This window comes from Gossypium arboreum, chromosome 12, assembly GCF_025698485.1.
Source record: "Gossypium arboreum isolate Shixiya-1 chromosome 12, ASM2569848v2, whole genome shotgun sequence".
NCBI lineage: Eukaryota > Viridiplantae > Streptophyta > Magnoliopsida > Malvales > Malvaceae > Gossypium > Gossypium arboreum.
The window spans coordinates 61198554-61209417 of record NC_069081.1 but is presented as its reverse complement, the minus strand read 5'-3'; the positions used below and the strand labels follow the sequence as shown (position 1 = coordinate 61209417).

The following is a 10864-nucleotide window of genomic DNA, read 5'->3' as shown; positions in this document are numbered from 1 at the left end:
GTGTTTTAAAACCATACATTTTATTGAGTTAACAAAGTGTATGGAAGCTGGGCACCAGGTAGGTATCCGAGACAGAGGAGGTGAGCCATGAAGGCTGCTTAAGTACCAAGCTCTTTAATTGGATCCAATCCTAGACATGCCCACAACCATAGCCACACTTTGTTATATCGAGTTTAAATTTGTTTAAGTGGACGTCTTTGATAAATCGATTAATCGTGGTGTTGAGATATTTTGAAAACAAGTATCATTTTGAAAACACGTCCTAAGTCTAGCCCATTTGAATAATTATTAACCAATTTTAAAGTTATTGAAATTAAAATAATTCAAAAGAAATAAAAGGAAAGTTAAAATTGGCCTTATTACAACCCAAAAATAAATAATAATTAAAGGAAATTAAATGAAAACCAACACTTATTTAAAAGCCCAAAGATGATCACCGTGGCCACTCAATCCTCTCCGCCCAAGTCCCCACATCAAGGCTCACTGCAAGGTTAAGGAAAGGGGGTGAGTTTGGAAACTCGAGTGTGCAACAAGCCCCTTCGAGCCCAAAACAATAACGGACTGTTGGGTCTAAGCCCAAATCCAATCTCAATCATGCCTCGGGCAGTAGCCCTTTTCATATTTCATATTTCATAATCTTGGGCGAAGCCTTTTCATATTTCATATTCTTGGGCGAAGCCTTTTCATATTTCATATTCTCGGGTGAAGCCCTTTCTTTATCAGAAACGGTATGGCCCTTAGGCCCATTTCAATGTCACATATAATTTCAATGAAAGAATGCAACCCATTTGGGAGACTACTCAACCCACCATCCGCTACTCTCCACCGCACCAACCAACACACCATGTGGGATTAACTCGACCCACCCCGCCAAACTCTCCTTGGCGGCAAAGATAGTCGCTTTATCATATAACTGGAGGCCTAGCCTCTTTTAATAAATGGGGCAAAAGCCCTTTCAATAACTGGGGCATAAGCCCTTTTATAACTGGGGCATAAGCCCTTTTGATATCTGGGGCATAAGCCCTTTTGATAACTGGGGCATAAGCCCTTTTTCACTTCCTTCATCCATATAAAAACCCAACCCAATGCATTTATGATTACCTCATGTGCATATCATACATATCATGTGCATATCATACATTTCATGTGCATATCATACATACCATATTTATCAAAATCCCATGTATTAAAATCATACATAAACCCTAGGGGTATAATGGTCATTTTACCTAGGGCAAAACGGTCATTTTCATGGTATAAGGGTAATCTCATAATTTTACCAAAATTAGGGTTTCCATGTTCATTAACGATTACTAACAATCCATGGGTGCAAACAAGTGATTCGGCCCATTTTTAGCGAAATCGAGTTATTGGGCCTAAAACCCTAATGGGCCCTACTTAGCCAATTTCGTCATCTAGGCCCATTTAGCCTATATTCCATAACGGTTTTAACGGTCTTATCATGCCATATAATGATTTCCATTTTCTACCAATTTTTCCCAAATGGGCGAAAGCCCAATGGGCCCCACTTCCCCTCGAGGCCCAACTTACCAAGAACGCCAAAATCACATTCTTACCGTTTCCATCGTTCTCGATCACCGTCTCATCGATTCTAACTAACTAGTGAGCGTTAAGCTTGCTCACAAGTCCTCGAAATGCCGAAATTTGGCATTTGACTTTTCGCATTTTATCGCTTTAGCGATGAAAGGGTTCGTTACACACCGATTTGCGATATTCCTTGACGAGATCTCCTATGCGATTTCTCCTATAATCAATTGTTAAACAGATCAGCTCGCAATAATTGAACCAAATTAAGAACTTTCCAATATTAACACTTACACATTCTACCACCATCCATAATGGCCTTAGGCACCTTACCTTTGTCGCGATTGATGACTAGGCCTAGCTACTCCGTGATCCAAGCTACTCCAAATCGACACTACACCTTGCTGCTCCTTCAATAAATAAACCAAAAATATTAAAAGAAGACCCCATAGAGTCTATGCCCATATTCGCCATCTCCTAAACTTGGAGTTTGACTTTTGACCAAAGCTACACTAGGAATTGTTTAGAGTTTGAACACTTACCACGTCTTTCTCCTCTTGAATCCGGATGTCTAAAAGGTAAAGGAACCGAACGCCAACTATTGAAAAGGAAGAAAAGGTTGCTGGTCACAAAGAATCGGCACCCCTATCTTCTTGATTCGACTTTTGCGGCACTTGGCAAAAATAGAGATAAGGGAAAACAATGGTGAATGAAAGGAAATAGTGGACTGATTTGAAAGAAAGAAAAAGGAAGAAAATTGAGTAGAAGAGAGGTAGATTCGGCTGGAAAAGAAAGAGAGAAAAGCTACACACCAAAGAACAAAATCGGCACAACTAAGACCCTAATGCCAAATTACTAACCTACTACCCCTCTGCCGAAAATCCCTCTCCAAACTCCCTTATTCGCCAACTCTATCTCCATATCACATCCCTAAAATCTCTCCCTTATCCCTCCTTAATTTATGCATTTGACTTGATCCAACTCTCTCCTCTTCTGAGAATCCACTCGGGTTCCAACACTTACCCTTCTGCACAAAAATAAATACTCCTATTTGCCAACACAGGAATCGATCCTGTGTCTTCCCCAACACTTACACGCCACCTTTAAAGCTCCCTAGTGGCGTCACTTAGCCACTTTGCCGGAGGATCTTTTGTGATACACTTTACCCACAACTTAATATAAGGGCACCTAGCCGAACCCCTAACTCCTAAGTCCAAAATTTAAAAATTCCACGGGGTTTTGGCCAACTCATGGGCCTTCCATAAGCCCATTTACATACCCAAATTATGAATTCCATCATCACCTACCAAATTTTAGAAATTTACTTAAAATATCAAGAATCGCGAAAACCCGAAAATCGGGATGTTACAACTCTACCCTCCTTAAAGAAATTTCGACCTCGAAATTTACGGTCCAAACAGTTGAGGGTATCACGACGCATTGCCTCTTGGTCTCCCGGTAGCTTCTTCCTTGCCATGGTTCCTCCAAAGTACCTTCACCAATGGGATGACCTCCTTCTCAACACCTTGACATCACGATCAAGTATTTGCACAGTTCCTCTTCAAAGGTCAAATCCATTGTACCTCAATTTACGCAATCGGCACGATATGAGTTGGGTCGAACGATATCGCCTTAGCATGGACACATGGAAGACATCGTGAATGCGATCCATTCTAGAGGTAACTCTAGTGATAAGCCACCGCCCTATCCGCTTAATGATTCGGTAAGGCCCAATAAACCGTGGGCTCAACTTACCCTTCTTACCAAATCTCAAGATCTTCTTCCAAGGCGAAACTTTCAAAAAGACCATGTCTCCTACCGCATATTCAATATCCTTACGCTTCAGATCGGCATAAGACTTTTGTCGATCCGCCGCCTCTTTTAACCTCTTCCTAATTACCTTAATCTTGTCTTTAGTAACTGCCACCAACTCTGGTCCAAGTATTTGCCTTTCCCCCAATTCTGCCCAACAAGTAGGCGAGCGACACCTTCGCCCATATAGTGCCTCATATGGAGCCATCTGAATACTTGCTTGATAACTGTTGCTATACGCGAACTCCGCTAAGGGCAAATGGTCCTTCCAGCTGCCTTTAAACTCAATAGCACAACCCTCAACATATCCTCTAAAATCTGAATAACCTCTCGATCGCCCATCCATCGAGGGTGAAAAGCCGTCTTGAAATCCAATTGCGTTCCCAATGCCTCATGCAACCACGCGAATCGAGATGTAAACCTTGGGTCTCGATGCTGAAATTATCGATCTTGGCACACCATGCAACCGTACTATTTCCGCCACATACAATCGCCAACTTCAAGTGAGTAATCGGTTCGGACAGGTATGAAATAAGCAGATTTCGTGAGTCTATCTACAATCACCCAAACCGAATCCTTCTTGGAAGGTGTCAACGGCAACCCACTTACAAAGTCCATAGTTACCCTTTCCCACTTCCAAAGTGGTATCTTTACCGGCTGTAACAATCCCGAAGGTAGTTGATGCTCGGCCTTCACTTGTTGACATGTCAAACATCTCCCAACAAATTCGGTCACTTCTCGCTTAAGCCCAGGCCACCAATATTGCTCTCGCAAGTCTCGATACAACTTACTCCCTCCTGGATGCATAGCACAAGGTCCATTATGTGCCTCTTTCAAAATCATCAATCTCAAATCGGAGTCTTTCGGCATACAAATTCTTCCTCGAAAACAAAGAACTCCCTCACTATTTAACCCAAAGTCAGGATTCTCCCCCTTCTCAACTTGCTGAAACCGAGCAGCCAACGACTCGTCCTCCAGCTGTTGCTTCTTAATCTGTTCTACCCAAGTCGGTCTCACCTGTAACTCTGCCAACAAACTCCCATCGTCATACAAACTTAGACGAGCAAACATCGCCTTTAATTCCGCCACAGCTCTTCGACTTAGCGCATCAGCCACGACATTCGCCTTACCTGGGTGGTACTCAATCGAACAGTCATAGTCCTTTAACAACTCTATCCACCTTCGCTGCCTAAGATTCAGCTCCTTTTGAGTCAGCAAGTACTTAAGACTCTTGTGATCCGTATAGATGATGCATTTCTCTCCATACAGGTAATGCCTCCATATCTTAAGTGCAAAGATTACCGCTGCCAATTCCAAGTCATGCGTAGGGTAGTTCACCTCATGTGGCTTAAGCTGTCGTGAAGCATAAGCGACCACTTTACCCTCTTGCATCAACACGCAGCCCAAACCTACATGTGACGATCATGTGACACCGTGAAATCCTTACCAGACTCTGGCTGAATCAAAACTGGCGCTTCAGTCAAAACCTTCTTCAACTTTTCAAAAGCCTCTTGCTGCTTATCTGTCCAAACAAAAGGTGCTCCCTTCCTTATAAGTTTAGATTAGCGGTCTCGCCATCACAGAAAATCCTTCCACGAATCTCCGATAATAACCTGCCAACCCCAGAAAACTTCGAATTTCTGTTACCAACTTCGGTGGCTTCCATTCCAAAATGGCTTCAATCTTTCAAGGGTCCACCTTGATCCCTTCAGAACACAACATGCCCCAAGAAGGTAACTTCCTTCACCAAAACTCGCACTTACTAAACTTTGCATAAAGTTGCTTCTCCCTTAACAATTGCAGCACTACACGAAGATGCTCATCATACTTCTCTTCCGTTTCCGAATACACCAAGATATCATCAATAAAAATGACTACAAACTGATCCAAGTATGGCTGGAATACCCGATTCATCAAATCCATGAATGCCGGTGCATTAGTCAACCCAAATGGCATTACCGAAACTTCGTAATGACCGTATCGAGTCTGAACGCCGTCTTATAAATATCCCCTCTTTAACTCTTAATTGATGATATCCAATCAAGGTCGATCTTAGAAAACACCGAGGCTCCTTTTAATTGGTCGAGCAGATCATCGATTCTTGGTAACGAATACTTGTTCACGATAGTCGATTATTCAACCGCCGATAGTCAATACACATTCGCATAGTCCCATCTTTCTTCTTTCTGAACGAGACGGTGCACCCTACGGAGAAACACTTGGTCTTATAAACCCTCTATCCAACAGCTCTTGAATCGAGCTTTCAATTCTACCAACTCCTTTGGTGCCATCCGATAAGGCGCAATGGACACGAAGTCGTTCCGGTAGTAAGTCGATTCCAAACTCGACTTCTCTGTCGGGGTAATCCGGGAAGTTCATCCGGGAATACATCCTGAAATTCCTTAATAGTCCTAACCGACTCCACCGTTATCTCCTCAAGTCCCGTTTGACTTACAAAGCCCAAGTACGCCTCACAACCTTTCCGGATCAACTTCTCGGCTCTTAACGCTGAAACAACATTGGATAAATAATCCTTCGTTCCCCTATGACCATTATCTCCTCATCTTGACGGTTCTTAGTACCATCCTCTTTGTAGCACAATCCAACGTCGCCTTGTGCTTAGTTAACCAATCCATTCCCGAATAAGATCAAAATCCGAAATAGCAGCTCCATCAAATCTCCTTGAAGATTTTATCCGTGTCACTAACTGATCTCGCCCTAAAATTTTATCTACCTTAACCGAATGTCCCAATGGACTTATTATCGATACCCATCCACAGTCTTCTCGGAAGCACATCCAAAGCCCCGATACATCACAAACAACATACGAGTGGGTGGAACCCACATCAATCAAAGCGATGTAAGGCATGCTATGAATGAAGAACGTGCAGTTATAACATCGAGCGTCACCCTCCTCACGACGTCGCAAAGCATAAACCAACGCCGGTTGTCGAGCTTCAGCATGTCCAGCACCTCTGCCAGGTGGCCCACGTCCTCGTCCATTACCATTGCCACCTCTACCTTGCCCCCGACCCCTTTGTGGTGGTGGTCCTCCTCGCCGTGGTTGGACATCCCTTTGCTTTGCCGCTAGCTCCTGAGCTGTCCTCCGAGGACACTCTCTGAACTTATGCTCCTCTGACCCACATCGAAAACATGCTCCAGTTCGTTTCCAGCACTCCTCCATATGCACCCTACCACAGTCCCTGCAAGCCTGCGGTCTATAAGTATTTACTGGAACTGCTCGAACCGGTTCCTCCATCCTTGCTCTTTTAACACTTGATTCGTGGCACTCGAGGGTGCAAATCCCTCTTGAATCTGGGTCGATCCTTCTCACGATTCTGTCGCTCACTCAGCTTCACCTCCTCGGCTATCTTAGCCTTTTCTACCAATGCAGCAAAACCACGCTCCCTCTGTGGAGCTATCAATATCCTAAGCTCATCGCGGAGACCATCCTCGAAGCGGACCTGCGCTCATATTCGGTTGCCACTATACCACTAGCATATCGACTCGGCCTCAAAATTACGCCTCATACTGCTACGGTCTTATCACCTTGAGTCGATTCAAGAATTCCTTCGACGAGCATCCACATAGCTTGCTCCAACATACCTCCCTTTAAAGGCGTTTTGAACAATTCCCGTGTTACTTGCTCAATTGGGGTACTCTCCTTACGGTGATCCACCATCGATATGCTTCGTCACGTAGCAGCGACACAGCTCCTTCCAGCTTTTGCTCCACTGAGCAGTCTAGATCGTCCATGATCCGTTCTGTAGCCTCCAGCCAATATTACGCCATATTCGGGGCCACTCCGAGACACCCCTAAATACCTCTGCTCGCGTTGGCTTGAGTCGCCCGATATAGACCCCTATTCACCGTCCCAAGACTAGCTCCAGCCACTCTTTTTAAAACCCTTAACATGGCTTGGGATAAAGCGTCATCCCCATGACCCGATCGTAAGACCAGGTCTCCGTTGCTTGCGGCACGGTGGCTCCTCGGTGGCCTATGCCCCGAGGATGAAGATTCACTTGCACCCTTCGCGACCACGTCCGCGGCCTTGTCCTGAGCTCCTCTAGTACTCATATCGAATTATCGATTTACGAATTTTATGAAATTAGTATAACGTTCCTTGTTTCTTAAGAAAATGTCTTATGTAGATATAACAGTTCAAGGATTGTTTTCGTATCATCATAGCCTAGCTACGTCTCATTCCTACTGTTTACTGACTCTACCCTAGCTAAGGTATCATAGTAGGGTCTCAAAGACTATTCATAATATCATATCAATATCATATATTGTAAGGAAAATATACTTACAGACTTGGTGCCGGGATTGATGCGCCACTTCTTTCTCCAATCCATTCAGAACTAAAAAACCATGTTTTTGATTATCGAAAATAGAAATTCGAAAACTTTGATTTGAAAACTCCCTTTATTTTGAACTCTTGATTTAAAACAGAAAAACTGGTACCTTTTTAACATATATTTTCCGCAAAACATCTTTAAAATGAACTTTTCAGAAACCATTTCCAAAAATACCCTTCTTAGGCCTAAGTTTTCAAATAGATTTTCGGACCCGATCCACAGCCGAGTTGTTGCAACTTAGCTCTGATACCACTAAATGTAACACCCCAAACCCGGCCCAGACGTTATGGCCGAATCTGACGTGCCACATTGGAGTTGAAAACCCACGTTCCGTTTTAGTGTTTTAAAACCATACATTTTATTGAGTTAACAAAGTGTATGGAAGCCGGGCACCGTGTAGGTATCTCGAGATGAGGAGGTGAGCCATGAAGGTCGCTTAAGTACCAAGCTCTTTAATTGGATCCAATCTAGACATGCCCACAACCATAGCCACACTTTGTTATATCGAGTTTAAATTTGTTTAAGTGGGCGTCTTTGATAAATCGATTAATCGTGGTGTTGAGATATTTTGAAAACAAGTATCATTTTGAAAACACGTCCTAAGTCTAGCCCATTTGAATAATTATTAACCAATTTTAAAGTTACTAAAATTAAAATAATTAGAAAAGAAATAAAAGGAAAGTTAAAATTGGCCTTATTACAACCCAAAAATAAATAATAATTAAAGGAAATTAAATGAAAACCAACACTTATTTAAAAGCCCAAAGATGATCACCGTGGCCACTCTGAATCCTCTCCGGCCCAAGTCCCCACATCAAGGCTCACCTGCAAGGTTAAGGAAAGGGGTGAGTTTGGAAACTCAGTGTGCAACAAGCCCCTTCGAGCCCAAAACAATAACGACTGTTGGGTCTAAGCCCAAATCCAATCTCAATCATGCTTTGGGCGTAGCCCTTTTCATATTTCATATTTCATATCTTGGGCGAAGCCTTTTCATATTTCATATTCTTGGGCGAAGCCTTTTCATATTTCATATTACTGGGCCGAAGCCCTTTACTGTAAACGGTATGGCCCTTAGGCCCATTTCAATGTCACATATAATTTCATTGAAAGAATGCAACCCATTTGGGGAGACTACTCAACCCACCATCCACTACTCTCCACCCGTACCAACCAACACACCATGTGGGGATTAACTCGACCCACCCCGCCAAACTCTCCACTGGCAGCATAGCTGCTTTATCATATAACTGGAGGCCTAGCCTCTTTTAATAACTGGGGCAAAAGCCCTTTCAATAACTGGGGCATAAGCCCTTTTATAACTGGGGCATAAGCCCTTTTATAACTGGGGCATAAGCCCTTTTGATAACTGGGGCATAAGCCCTTTTGATAACTGGGGCATAAGCCCTTTTTCACTTCCTCCATCCATATAAAAACCCAACCCAATGCATTTATGATTACCTCATGTGCATATCATACATATCATGTGCATATCATACATTTCATGTGCATATCATACATACCATATTTATCAAAATCCCATGTATTAAAATCATACATAAACCCTAGGGGTATAATGGTCATTTTTACCTAGGAGCAAAACGGTCATTTTCATGGTATAAGGGTAATCTCATAATTTTACCAAAAATTAGGATTTCCATGTTCATTAACGATTACTAACAATCCATGGGTGCAAACAGTGATTCTGGCCCATTTTTAGCGAAATCGAGTTATTGGGCCTAAAACCCCTAATGGGCCCTACTTAGCCAATTTCGTCATCTAGGCCCATTTAGCCTATATTCCATAACGGTTTTAACAGTCTTATCATGCCATATAACAGATTTCCATTTTCTACCAATTTTACCCAAATGGGCCCAAAAGCCCAATGGGCCCCACTTGACCCCTCGAGGCCCAACTTACCAAGAACGTCAAAATCACATTCTTACCGTTTCCATCGTTCTCGATCACCGTCTCATCGATTCTAACTAACTAGTGAGCGTTCAGCATTGCTCACAAGTCCTCGAAATGCCGAATTTGGCATTTCGACTTTTCGCATTTTATCGCTTTAAGTCGTGAAAGGGTTCGTTACACACGATTTGCGATATTCCTTGACGAGATCTCCTATGCGATTTCTCCTATAATCAATTGTTAAATAGATCATCTCGCAATAATTGAACCAAATTAAGAACTTTCCAATATTAACACTTATACATTCGGCCACCATCCATAATGGCCTTAGGCACCTTACCTTTGTCGCGATTGATGACTAGGCCTAGCTACTCCGGCGATCCAAGCTACTCCAAATTGACACTACACCTTGCTGCTCCTTCAATAAATAAACCAAAAATATTAAAAGAAGACCCCATAGATTCTATGCCCATATTCGGCCATCTCCCTAAACTTGGAGTTTCGGCTTTTGACCAAAGCTACACTAGGAATTGTTTAGAGTTTGAACACTTACCATAGTCTTTCTCCTCTTGAATCCGGATGTCTAAAAGGTAAAGGAACCGAACGCCAACTATTGAAAAGGAAGAAAAAGGTTGCTGGTCACAAAGAATCGGCACCCCCTATCTTCACTGATTCGGCTTTTTACGGCACTTCGGCAAAAATAGAGATAAGGGAAAACAATGGTGAATGAAAGGAAATAGTGGGCTGATTTGAAAGAAATAAAAAGGAAGAAAATTGAGTAGAAGGGAGGTAGATTTGGCTGGAAAAGAAAGAGAGAAAAAGCTACACACCAAAGAACAAAATCAGCACAACTAAGACCCTAATGCCGAAATTACTAACCTAATACCCCTCTGCCGAAAATCCCCTCTCCAAACTCCCTTATTCGGCCAACTCTATCTCCATATCACATCCCTAAAATCTCTCCCCTTATCCTTCCTTAATTTATGCATTTGACTTGATCCAACTCTCTCCTCTTACAGAATCCACTCAGGTTCCAACACTTACCCTTCCTGCACAAAAAAAAATACTCCTATTTGCCAACACAGGAATCGATCCGTGTCTTCCCCAACACTTACACGCCACCTTTAAAGCTCCCTAGTGGCGTCACTTAGCCACTTGGCGGAGGATCTTTTGTGATCTGGTTTACCCACAACTTAATATAAGGGCACCTAGCCAGAACCCCTAACTCCTAAGTCCAAAATTTA

At 42.9% G+C, this 10864-nt stretch overlaps 1 long non-coding RNA gene across 1 annotated transcript; it reads right to left on the bottom strand.

Moving 5' to 3' along the window:
* Positions 1-9807: 9807 nt before the first annotated feature.
* On the bottom strand, positions 9808-10246 carry LOC128285366 (uncharacterized). Its single transcript, XR_008275884.1, has 3 exons — positions 10174-10246; positions 9961-10038; positions 9808-9847 (listed from the first exon to the last, which is right to left on the bottom strand). It is a non-coding gene; the product is annotated as an uncharacterized LOC128285366 (long non-coding RNA).
* Positions 10247-10864: the final 618 nt, after the last annotated feature.